Raw genomic sequence first — 14187 nt, forward strand, 5'->3', positions numbered from 1 at the left:
GAGATCATCATCACTACTAAATATAGCATTCACATTGAGAGATGGTCTTTTAGATGCTTTGGTGGGCTTAGAAAGATTATATCCAAGTCCAAATGAATATTCATGCATGTTATGTTCTAAAGGAACTTTAATTCCTTGTTCATTTGCGCCACAACCATTTCCACTATAGCCACTCTTAGCCAAAATATGGAAACCACGACCATAACGATTAGCCATTTCCGAAAGAAAAGGTGGTTTTTTATAAGACAAAGAATCAAATTCTTTAGAATTAGAGGTGTGAGGAGAAGAAGTTTGAGAAGCAGCCACAAAATTATTGCTCATAGGTTCAGGTAAGACTGATTGATCTCTAGTTTCTTCCTTCTTTTTAACTTTAAGCTCTCTAGGAGGAACCCTATACTCACCTACAAAGGTGGGATTGAAATCAAGAGATCCCCAATCATCTTCTGCAAGAACCTTCTCAGGGTCAAAAGCCTTTTCATGTGTAGATTCAAGTTGAGAAGAATCTTCTTCAGGAACTTCAGACTCATCCAAAGAATTTTGATTAGAGGGTGATGATTCATCCATAGGTATCTTGTTTAACGAGTCATCACTAGAAGAGGAAGGCCTAGAAGATCTCCCTTTGGAAGTAGATGTTTGCAAACAAGCTTGAAAATTAGTATCACCTATCAGGGTATATGTCTTATTATTATAAATAAATTTAACTTGTCTATGCAATGTAGAGGGGACAGCTTGCATACTGTGAATCCAAGGTCTCCCTAATAACAAGTTGTATGTTAGATTTCCTGACATAACATGGATAGGAGTAGGCAAAGTAACAGGTCCCACTGTGATGGGTAAGGTGATAATACCTAATGAAGACTTAGCCACATTATCAAAGCCTCGAATGGGATGAGAGTCAGGCTCAATAAGGGATGTATCCACATTCATCTTATGCAATAGATTAATGCTACACACATTAAGGCCAGAACCATTATCTACTAGTGTTCGTCTTATAACAGTGTCATTTATGATAACCACAATCATCAAGGGATCATATTGATGTTGAATTTCACTAGTAGGCAACTCATCTTGTGTGAACACAATTTGAGCTTTAGGATTCATCACAGAGTTAACCAAAGACACTATATTACTAGATGTATTAGGTGGAGGAACATTCAAATCTTTCAAGGCATCTTGTAACATTCCATGATGAGCGGAAGAAGTTTGGATCAAATCCCAAAGGGATATCTTAGTAGGGGTAACTTTAAGTTGTTCTATGAGATCATATTCCTTACCAAGAACTTGTGAAATACGCGGAGCTTGAGGAAGAATGGGTTGGGAAGGAGGAAGAGAAATTGGAGTAACAGGAGGAGGATTAGGTTGCCTATTATTTCTAGTATTATAGGTATGAGCAACCGCATTATAACTCTCTCTAGTCAGTTGCTTAGCATACTCATAAGGGCTCTTAGTAGAATAACCTCCTTGCATAGTAATAATAGGTTTGTTAGGAGTGCAAAAAGAATCATTAGCATAACCACCTTGAACCACTAAGATAGGCTTATTTAAAGGTTGAGAATTTTGAGAAGGACAAGCACCTTGGACAGTGAAGAGAGGTTTGTTAGGTGTTTCATTCACATGTATCAAATTGATTGAGGATGGTTTAGAGAATGAACAAAAGTGTTGGAAGAATTGTTGATAGTCTTCTCTTGCACTAAAATCTCATCATGGATTAAATCAATTTTAGGAGAGAGACAAGGGGTAGGCATTGATGTTCTAGTAGGCAGAGTAATACTAGGAAAGGTCATATCATCCTCTATCATCAAAGGATCTACATGGGGAATAAACTCTCTAGGAGAAGGATCAACATTACTCTCTAAAGTCTCACTTTTGAGAGGGAGATCTTTGAAAGAGATGTTAACCATCTTGCCTTGAACTAGGGTATCCTTATGAGTAGAACCAAGTTGAGGAGAGGGAGAATAATTGAGATTCAAGGAAGGTGAGAAACTATCAAGGGAGTTTTCAATCTTGATTTCATCCCCTTTGGCTAGGGTTCTCTCATGGGGAAGAGAATAATCTATACCTTCTTCTAATGGTTCATCCCAAATAGTGAAGTGGTTGAAAGGAATGTTTAAAGTATTGTCAATTTCAGGAGAGGAGATAACATTGTTTATTAATTCCTCATCCTTAGGAGGGAGAGCATCAATAGATATGTTAAACTCATCCTCTTTCCTCAAAATATGTTCAATATGATCTTTAGGGGAGAGAGAATTAAGGAAATTGCTTATTATTTCATCTTCTTTCTCTAAGGGATGCTTATGAGTAAGACAAACTTTAGGAGAAGGGTAAGCATTTATCATTAATTCATCATCTCTAGTGGGAATTTTGTTGGAAAAGGAAATGCCATCACTAGGAAATGTAGGGATAATGTCATCTTCTTGCACAAAAGGATCCTCATGAAGGGAGTGTTTTTTAGGAGGAACATGAACATATTTCTCCAAAGATTCATGCTTAGGAAGGAAATCTTTGAAAGAAGTGTTCGTAACCTCTTGTTGCACTAACATGCCCCCATTGGAAGGACCAACTTTAGGAGAAAATAAGTCAATGTCCATCAATACATTTTCACTTAGAGAGGCATCATGTAGGGAAGGTGAAGTAACATTAAGAAAGGTGTTTATGATATCATTCTCTTCCTCTAGGATAGCTAAATAGGAAGGGCACATTTTAGGAGAATTGTCAAGATCACTCTTAAAGTCTTCATCCTTAGAGCATGGGAGAGTCTCAAAGGGATTGGTAGTAACTCTTTTAGGCACTAAAATGTTGTTATAGATGGGGGGAGGTTCTTTAGGAGAAGGAAAAATTGAAACAAGGGAAGCTAACCCATTATCAAATGAATGCATCATGACAACAATTTTCCTCTTTCAAATGATAACACATGCAAAATAGAAGGAAATGTTTAATTTAACCAATGCAAGCACTTAGAATGTAGATTTATAAAATGAAATTTATGATTCAAATGAGTTCCTAAATTAGATTTGAAATTATTGATCCCAATTAAGCTATCCGCAAGTTCAACTTTAAATTGAAAAATTAGGGTTTTAGCAAAAAATTCATCTAGATTTTTGAATCTTGCAAGAAATTAAAACTTGTAAATACAAATTTGAATTTGAAATAGCATAAATACTCAAATTTGAAAACATAAATCAGAATTAGAGAAGATTGGAATTCACGTCGGGTTCCCCAAAATGTGTGGGGGAAAAAGTGACACTAAGCAAACATGCCCTAATCTCACTTTCAATCACACATTTGTGGAATACGAAAGAGCCTAGAGGTATCACATAATTGGCTACTTCTTTTTGTGGAAGAGAGAGCCACGGGCTACCTATTAGGATGTCATGCCCAAAATTTAGGGCAAAAATGGAACAATTTTTTTTTTAAAAAGATACTAATTTAATTAATAAGCACACTCTTGCGACAAGCATTAGAGAAAATTCCATTAATAAATTCGAGCTCATTCTGAAACGAACGAAGCATCGACAATCAGTTACATTCTAATTGCGGAAAAAACCTACTGGTTTAAATTTTATCTTCAAAAGATATTTAATTAATAGTTTTATTAAATTAATCATACTAAAAGTATTAGGAGAGATATTTTAATTTATTCCCCACTATGACTATATAGTCTTAGCAAATTTAATTAATTTCTTCTTTATACTTCTTTTTTTCAAATCAATATTGTGTACATATAAAATGTACATATATATACATATAGATTATGCATATATTCTGTATAATAATATTTTAATTTCTTAAATCAATAAAACTCAAAAAAATCATATATATATATATATATACATATTTATATTCCCATATATATATATATGGAAACATATATATTTATATATATATTCTACTTATATATCAATATTTTAACCCTAACCTCCTAAATCCATTGCAACTTTCTAATTATTATCTCTTAATTTCCCCAACCCTAATTAGGGTTCTAAATTCTTATTTAACCAATACCCAAATCCAAATTACATATTATTTTTTTGATCTTAAAAAAAAATAAACTTCCCTAGCCCCTATCGGGCTAGGGTTTTACCCATTTTCTTTTTTTTTAACAGGCGAAGAGCTCATGGCGGGCCGAAGATCCTACGGCGGCCATGTCCGAAATAACTTGCAGGTCGCGGAGGTTATTAGGTGGTGGCTGGCCGTGCACACCACTGTGTGAGCGCACAGTGGCGCCACGGCACCACTGTGTGCCCACACAGTGGGCGCCGCTGGCGGCACCACTGTGTGGCCACACAGTGGCGGCCGCGGCCGTCCACTGTGTGCCCACACAGTGGGACCCGCAAGCGGCTCCACTGTGTGTGCACATAGTGGGCGCCGCGCGGGCGTCCACTGTGCGTACACACAGTGGAACCCGCGGGGTCCCCAACATAAATTTTTTTTAATTTTTTTTTTTAAAACATTAACATTTAAATATATATATATATATATATAAATATATAAATATATATATTTATATATATATATATATATATGTATATATATATAAATATATATGGTATTTACAAAAATTAACATGCGTAAATAACAAGATAAATTTAATTCCAAATAAAATTTATATATTTTTTTTAAAAGGGAATTATTACATGCAATTTTTTTTACGCTAATATAATAAAGGAAAAAGATGACCTTAAGATAAATCAAAAATATAAAATATATATATATATATATATATATATATATATATATATATATATATATATATATATAAATTTAAATGCATCTTAAAAAAAAACAAACTTCTAAATTAAAGTTAACATAAATACAATCTAAAGTATTCCACAAAGATTCATTATTCGTTTTTTTTTTTTGTAATAAGAAATCCTTTAATATTTCTTTAAATAAAATATTCACATAAAACAACTTTTCTTGCTATCTAAAATACTTAAAAGCTTTCAGCTTAAATAAACTTCTAATTTGACTTAATTAAAAATACAGGTAAAAATCTAAATGAAAACAGACTTTTTATTTCCTTCATAAAACAAGAAGCTTTGCATGCATCACTAATTTACTTTTCTTTTTCAATTATACTAGAAGTAAAATCAAGCCTTTTCTCTTTCTTTAAAACATCTCTAATATATACTACCAAATTCACAGAATGTTTTCTCTGAACAGTCACAACAATAAGACTTCAAATCTGTAATTACAAAATTACAACTTGCTTCTCTCTTTTTTTTTGAATGAGACATTTCTTTCACAACTACTCTAAAACAACATCTGCAACTGAATTCAAATATCTTCAAAATTCCATCTTCTGAATATCTTTCATGAATTTCTATCCTCTTTCCTCTGGATTTCCTGCATAATAGAAAGCACAAAACTGACCACGGAGTGCTCACCTCCCAGCCTAGCCTAACTGGTAGCCACCCCCGAGCTCGGAGAACCAATTCCTAGACGGGTAACAAACAGGCAAACACAAAGAAACACAAAACATACAAATATTACAGACACATTCCCAACCTGGCTTTCACAGCACCACACTCTGGTGGTGAACATTTTCAAAGGGTGGCAAGCAGCTCCACTGTGTGTGCACACAGTGGGCGCCGGGCGGGCGTCCACTGTGCGTACACACAGTGGAACCCGCGGGGTCCCCAACATAAATTTTTTTTTTAAATCATTAACATTTAAATATATATATATATATATATATATATATATATATATATATATATATATTTATATATATATATATATATGTATATATATATAAATATATATGGTATTTACAAAAATTAACATGCGTAAATAACAAGATAAATTTAATTCCAAATAAAATTTATATATTTTTTTTAAAAGGGAATTATTACATGCAATTTTTTTTATGCTAATATAATAAAGGAAAAAGATGACCTTAAGATAAATCAAAAATATAAAATATATATATATATATATATATATATATATATATATATATATATATATATATATATATATATATATATATATATATATATATATATATATATATATATATATATATATATATAAATTTAAATGCATCTTAAAAAAAAAAAAACTTCTAAATTAAAGTTAACATAAATACAATCTAAAGTATTCCACAAAGATTCATTATTCGTTTTTTTTTTTTGTAATAAGAAATCCTTTAATATTTCTTTAAATAAAATATTCACATAAAACAACTTTTCTTGCTATCTAAAATACTTAAAAGCTTTCAGCTTAAATAAACTTCTAATTTGACTTAATTAAAAATACAGGTAAAAATCTAAATGAAAACAGACTTTTTATTTCCTTCATAAAACAAGAAGCTTTGCATGCATCACTAATTTACTTTTCTTTTTCAATTATACTAGAAGTAAAATCAAGCCTTTTCTCTTTCTTTAAAACATCTCTAATATATACTACCAAATTCACAGAATGTTTTCTCTGAACAGTCACAACAATAAGACTTCAAATCTGTAATTACAAAATTACAACTTGCTTCTCTCTTTTTTTTTGAATGAGACATTTCTTTCACAACTACTCTAAAACAACATCTGCAACTGAATTCAAATATCTTCAAAATTCCATCTTCTGAATATCTTTCATGAATTTCTATCCTCTTTCCTCTAGATTTCCTGCATAATAGAAAGCACAAAACTGACCACGGAGTGCTCACCTCCCAGCCTAGCCTAACTGGTAGCCACCCCCGAGCTCGGAGAACCAATTCCTAGACGGGTAACAAACAGGCAAACACAAAGAAACACAAAACATACAAATATTACAGACACATTCCCAACCTGGCTTTCACAGCACCACACTCTGGTGGTGAACATTTTCAAAGGGTGGTAGTGGACCAAATACCCTGAGGAGAATCTACAAGTATGTAATAACAAGAAAGCCACCTCATGGCACAAATAAAATATCAAATCTCAACCCCATAATCCTTATGCCCCCCAAAGGCATTCTAGCCTTATAACCCTCCTTATGACCCCCATTGGACAAACAGGCCATGTAGCAAGGGTCACACAAAGATCCCTTGTGATCGCTCTCAAAAGAGAGTCTCTCACTCGAGGGCAGTCACTGTTACCACCCTCAAGATCCTCTTCTCTCCCAAGAGAAAGAGAGATCTTGAGAAAACTCCCAAAACACATTTATTCACAAAACAAAACCAAAAGGATTTTCAAAACATTCATTTTCAAGATTACAGATTTTCTTACTCAACAACTTTCAGAATAAACAAGAACAAGACATTAAAAGTAAAAATGAAACCAACCTTATTCTGCCCCTAGGTTATAATGATATCTGAACAAGAGCTGCCCAATCCACAATTCTTTATTTTCCTTAATCAATTTCTTTATCCCATAACATTATTTTTCTTCCAAGTTTTTCTTCTGTCTCCAAAAATGGAGAGTGGGTGATTAACCAACTATTCCCAAAAATCTCCTTTAAGAAGCTCACTCTCTGAGTTCTCACAGGATTCTAAAAAAAATCAACAAAAAGAAGGAAGAAAGCAAAAATGCAAAGACTTCCCTTCCAAGAGGGAAAAATCTTGATTTGATTTTCACTTCAATTTCCAATTTTCGCTCAACTCAAAAAAGCCAATTTTTGAAGCGTTAAAAAGATCATTATAAAGTAGAAACTTGCCTAAAATTACCCCTAACCCCTAGGTATACCTTATGGGCTTCAGGAAACCCTAATAAACTACCCCTAGGTGTTCATTTAACCCATTTTAAACCCCCCTGAAGTTTATTTTCGGGTCAAACATAAGTTGACCACTCCAAAATTATATTCTCAAAATATCTTTTTGACAACACATTATTTTATTTAAAATTAATTATAATTAACACTTTCCCATCAAGAGACAAAATAAAATATTTAAATTTAAATCCACACATGTGTCAAGTGACACTAATAAAATACTTTTACAAAAATAAACATGAAATTGTCTCTTGAGGTTTTTACACAATAAATTTAAATAACACATAACACACATACAACATATACTGATACGAATAAAATACAACACAAACGGGGTGTTGTCTCTCCAAATAGACAAACCCTGGCTTTACGAACATACATAAGTCTAGGTTTGATTCTCCGTAATTTTCCATGGTCACATGGTAAATTTCCTGCGCATCTCGATTTACACATTAGTACTTCCAAATATCCATATATAATATAATTCAATAATAAAACAATACACATCATTACTTGCATACAATTTTCATCTGCACAGGTTGAATACATCTTTTATCAAGCAATTTCACATAAGCAATTTCATCCCAATTCACATAAACTAAACATACATCATAGTTCTATATTCAGAGTAAAGTCCTGCAAATTCAATAACGACATCTATCATTGCAATATCATCCTATCTAACAATCATGTAGTGTTCTATCCCATAAAGCATGTAAGTAAATCATCAAATCATAGCAATGTTATCCAATATCCTGAAATCATATAAGTTCTAAGTCTCAAAATGCATCAAAACAAAGTATCCATAATAGTCTAAAATATAAAATCTACTGAATGTCAAACTGAGTCGAGGCGAGGCCTCACATCCTCCCCCTCTAGGCATGAACTTCCTCCTAGAGTTCATCAAAGAGGTGAGGGTACTCTGATCTCATACGTGCTGCGTCCTCCCATGAAGCCGTAACCTCATCATAACAATCCCACTGGACCCTAACCTGGTCCAGCTCTTGACCTCGAAGGGCCAATGTCCGACGTGCCAAAATGCAAATGGGCTCCAAAGCTAGCTGCCCGTCCGACTCCACCTGCAAGGCATCCCAATCTAAAAGGTGAGACTCATCATAGATATATTTTCTCAAAAGTGAAACATGAAACACATCATGGATGCGTGACAGGCTAGGTGGCAAAGCTAAACGGTAGGCAACTGGGCCTATCCTCTCTAGAATCTCAAAAGGTCCTACAAAGCGAGGTGCGAGCTTAGAACCCTTTTCGTAATGGATCGGACTCTTATGCGGTCGTACTCTCAAGAAAACTCTGTCTCCAACCAAGTAACTACGATCGATCCTCTTTGCATCGGCATACTTCTTCTGTCTATCCAAAGCCTCTCTGAGCCGCTGCCTAATCAAATCCACCTGCTGTTCCATATCTCGAACTAACTCAGGACCAATAGCAACTCTATCCTCTATGCGATCCCAGCTCAAGGGCGTCCTGCAAGGCCTGCCGTATAATGCCTGGTAGGGTGGCATCCCCAAAGAAGTGTGATGCCCATTGTTATAGGCAAACTCCACTAAGGGAAGATACTCCTCCCACCGGGTCTGATGATCCATGACGTACATACGAAGCATATCTTCTAACACCTGATTGACTCTCTCTGTCTGACCATCTATCTCCGGGTGATAAGCCGTACTGAAATTGAGCTTTGTGCCCATAGCTGCCTGTAATGACTTCCAAAAGGTAGAAGTAAAAAGAGAATCCCTGTCAGAAATAATCTTGCGGGGTACGCCATGTAGTCTAACAATGTCTCGCAAGAACACCTGTGCTACTGCAGGAGCTGTGAATGTAGTACGAACTGGTGAAAAGTGAGCTACCTTGGTCAGCTTGTCAACTGTCACCAAGATAGCATCATGGCAACGAGAAGACATAGGGAGACCAATAATGAAATCCATGGATATAGTATCCCACTTCCACTCTGGTATAGCATGAGACTGAAGCAACCCACCTGGATGGCAGTGCTCCGCCTTTACCCTCTGACACTCGAGACACCGAGCTACTATCTCAGCAATGAGCTACCGTATTCCCGGCCAATGATACAACTGCCTCAAGTCTGCATGCAACTTCTTAACCCCAGGATGCGCAGCATAAGGAGCTCTATGAGCTTCCGAGACAATGAACTCTCGCAACCCTCCGGAGGAAGGTACATAAATGCGCCCTCTGTGGCGTAATAGTCCATTGGACTCCAAAGAATAATCCACATATTTCCCTTCTAGTGTGACCTGAGAATGTAACACCTGACAAACCTCTGCATACCATCCATCCTCTGACAAATGCCGAAGTATACGGTCCCTCAAGTCTGTGCCCATGGATATGGTGTAAACCTCATGACGTCTCCTACTCAAGGCATCTGCAACTACATTTTCCTTTCCCTTGATGTAGTGAACGTCAAAATCATATTCGCACAAAAACTCCATCCATCTCCTCTGACGTGCATTAAGGTTCGGCTGAGTGAAGATGTACTGAAGACTCTGATGATCTGAATGCAACTCAAAGTGATGTCCTAGAAGGAAGTGTCTCCACCTCACAAGTGCATGCACTACTGCTGCGAGCTCAAGGTCATGAGTGGGATAATTAAGTTCATGAGTCTTAAGTTTCCTAGACTCGAAAGCTATGGCCCTACCACCTTGCATAAGAACTGCCCCTAAACCCTCTAAGGAAGCATCGGTACAAACCATGAAATCAGCTGAAGGATCTGGTACAACAAGGATAGGAGCGCTAGTAAGTGCCTTCTTGAGTTCCTGAAAGGCCTTCTCGCACTTCTCTGTCCACTCAAACTTCTTCCCTTTACGCTGAAGAGAGGTAATAGGGTGTGCGACTCTGGAGAAACCTTCGACAAAACGTTGGTAATATCCTGCTAAACCCATAAAACTCCTAACCTCTGTCACACTGGTAGGTGCTGGCCAATCCATAATAGCCCTAATCTTTGATGGGTCAACTGAGATCCCATCACCAGAAATAACGTGTCCAAGGTACTTGACCTCAGATCGAAAGAAAGCACACTTCAATAGGCTACCAAACAACTGGTTATCTCGCAAACACTGCAAAACCTGTTTCAGGTGCTCCTCATGCTCCTTCTCATTCCGAGAATATATCAATATATCATCGAGGAACACAATAACAAAACGGTCCAGAAAGGTACGGAACACCCCATTCATGAGACTCATAAAAACTGCTGGGGCATTCGTAAGTCCAAAGGGGACTACGGTAAACTCATAGTGACCATATCTAGTGCGAAATGCGGTCTTGTGGATATCACTTTCCACTATTCTCAACTGATGGTACCCTGACTTCAGATCTATTTTGGAAAAGACTTTGGCCCCCTGAAGCTGGTCAAATAAATCATCAATTCTGGGCAAGGGATATCGGTTCTTGATGGTTACTTTATTTAGCTGTCGGTAATCCATACACAATCGGAGAGATCCATCCTTCTTCTTAACGAAGATAACTGGTGCACCCCACGGGGATACGCTAGGACGGATATGACCCTTCTCAAGAAGTTCCTCAAGCTGAATTTTAAGTTCATTAAGCTCATTTGTGGTCATTCTATAAGGTGCTCTGGAAACTGGCTCGGCTCTTGGTACTAGGTCTATATGAAAATCAATCTCTCTGCGGGGAGGCATTCCCGGTAACTCTGAAGGAAATACATCTGAATATCCCTGAAGGATAGGATGGTCATCGAGCGATGTTTCTTTTTCCTCCTCTTCTCCTCTGTCACTGATAGTGATAGCAAAAAGCTGACATCCCTTCCGCATGCTCCGCTTGAGCTGCATTGCGGAGATCATACAAAGAGACACGGGCCTCTGAATCCCGGTGATAACTATGGGCGAACCATGATCATCCTCACACTCGATCTTTTTCAGGTGGCAATCCATCTTGGCTCTGTGGGCATAAAGCCAATCCATGCCAAGTACGATTCCATAAGATCCAAGTGGAGTCACTCTAAGGTCTACTACAGTGGTGGTCTTGCCAATCTGCAACTGACATGCCCTAACTTCTGATTCCACTAACACTCTAGCCCCTGAAGCTAATTCCACTTCCCAACTGACACCTTGCCTAGTTGCCACTAGCCCGCAATGCTCCACAACCAACGGAGATATAAAGGAGTCAGTAGCTCCTGAATCAAACAAAATAGATACATTGTTACCTCTGATTATACCTGAAGATTCGATAACCGTGGCCTGATGATCGGCCTGGCGGTTGTCAACCGCTGCGAATACTCTATGGGACCTGCCCATATCACCAACTGTCGGCTCTGAAGCGGCCATCCGCTGACTCCCTGCTACCTGTCCCTGAGGGCAATCCCTCGCCAAGTGCCCCATGGCTCCACAAGAAAAGCAAGCACCCCGTGCCTGGAACTGGGCACCCTGAGGCCTAGAAAATCCTTGACCTCCTGTCCTACTGGATCCGCTGTACCCACCCCTGGAGGATTGCTGAGTCCCCGCCGACTGTGTGTACTGCCCCTGTGCTCTCTGATCACGTTTCTGTCCCTGAGTCTGCCACTGCTTGGGCTTGGAGCCCTGCTGATACTGAGGAGGCTTCTGTTTCTGGTTCTGTGGTGTCTGTTGTGGAGGAGGGGGTTTGGAAAACCCCTGAGAATTTCGGTTGTTCCCCTTCCAATGTGGTTTCTGGAATCCATAAGTCTGAGGTACGGGATTTCGGTTCTGATACCGATCCCTATTGTCCTGTTGTCTAACCTGAATCTCCTCGGCAATCAGTGCCTTCTCTATAGCAACCCGAAGGCTCTCTGGAGCGGACATCCTAACAGGCCCGGCTATACCGGCATTCAATCCCCTGATGAAGCGGTTTACAAGAAGTTTCTCATCCTTAAGATAATCTATCTATGGCAACAACTCAAAGAATTTACTCTCATACTGGGTTACTGACAAGCCTTTTTGTTGGAGATCATGAAATTCGTCTATACGGCGCTGCCTGAAGTGCTCTGATAGGTACCTCTCACGGAACCTCTCGGTGAATATCTCCCAAGTGAGTGTATCAGGTGCTAATCCGCATTTGTACTCTTCCTGTCTCCACCAGGTGGAGGCTGTCCCTCTCAGAAGATGAACTGCAACACGTGCTTTCAAGTTGCTCTCATAAGAACGCAACGCAAAGCACCTCTCAAGACTCAGAAGCCATGCCTCGGCCTCTACTCCATCTGTAGAACCTCCGAAGGATGGTGGTTGGAGGCGCATGACCTCCCTGATGAGATCCCCTGGATCTCGACGACCTCTCTCAAAATAGACTGGTTCCACCGCAGGAGGTGGTCCTGGCATATGCACTGACTCTGGCTCATTACCACCCTGGCTCTCTACATGAATCGGAGCCGGGCTCCTGCTTCGTTCTCTATCAACAGATCTATGACTCCCAGAGTCATGACTCCTAACCGGAGGGTTCTTTGCTGGAATCCTTTCCTGAACAATGCCAATAAGATTCTGAATGGCTGCTAGAAGGTCACGGTTAGGTTCATTTGGCTGTTCAGGAGGTGCTCTTGGGTTCTCCTCTAGAACCGATGCCTCCCTCTCTTCCTCCTCGCGAGCTAAGCGCTCACGTCTAGGACCCCGTCCGTGCTTGCGAGCTTGTCGCGTCAACGGAGGCATCCTATGAGGAAATAAGACAAAACAATTAATTTATTTCTTTTAGAATTAAATTTATTTAAATTCAGAATTTCATTAACAAAATAATTTAAAATATTCTAAGGCGAAACATAAATGAGTAAGGCTCCTAGTGTGGAAACCTTGCTCTGATACCAAAATGTCATGCCCAAAATTTAGGGCAAAAACGGCACAAATTTTTTTTTAAAAAGATACTAATTTAATTAATAAGCACACTCTTGCGACAAGCATTAGAGAAAATTCCATTAATAAATTCGAGCTCATTCTGAAACGAACGAAGCATCGACAATCAGTTACATTCTAATTGCGGAAAAAACCTACTGGTTTAAATTTTATCTTCAAAAGATATTTAATTAATAGTTTTATTAAATTAATCATACTAAAAGTATTAGGAGAGATATTTTAATTTATTCCCCACTATGACTATATAGTCTTAGCAAATTTAATTAATTTCTTCTTTATACTTCTTTTTTTCAAATCAATACTGTGTACATATAAAATGTACATATATATACATATAGATTATGCATATATTCTGTATAATAATATTTTAATTTCTTAAATCAATAAAACTCAAAAAAATCATATATATATATATATACATATTTATATTCCCATATATATATATATGGAAACATATATATTTATATATATATTCTACTTATATATCAATATTTTAACCCTAACCTCCTAAATCCATTGCAACTTTCTAATTATTATCTCTTAATTTCCCCAACCCTAATTAGGGTTCTAAATTCTTATTTAACCAATACCCAAATCCAAATTACATATTATTTTTTTGATCTTAAAAAAAAATAAACTTCCCTAGCCCCTATCGGGCTAG

The sequence above is a fragment of the Cryptomeria japonica genome, chromosome 4, assembly GCF_030272615.1.
Source record: "Cryptomeria japonica chromosome 4, Sugi_1.0, whole genome shotgun sequence".
NCBI classification, from domain to species: domain Eukaryota; kingdom Viridiplantae; phylum Streptophyta; class Pinopsida; order Cupressales; family Cupressaceae; genus Cryptomeria; species Cryptomeria japonica.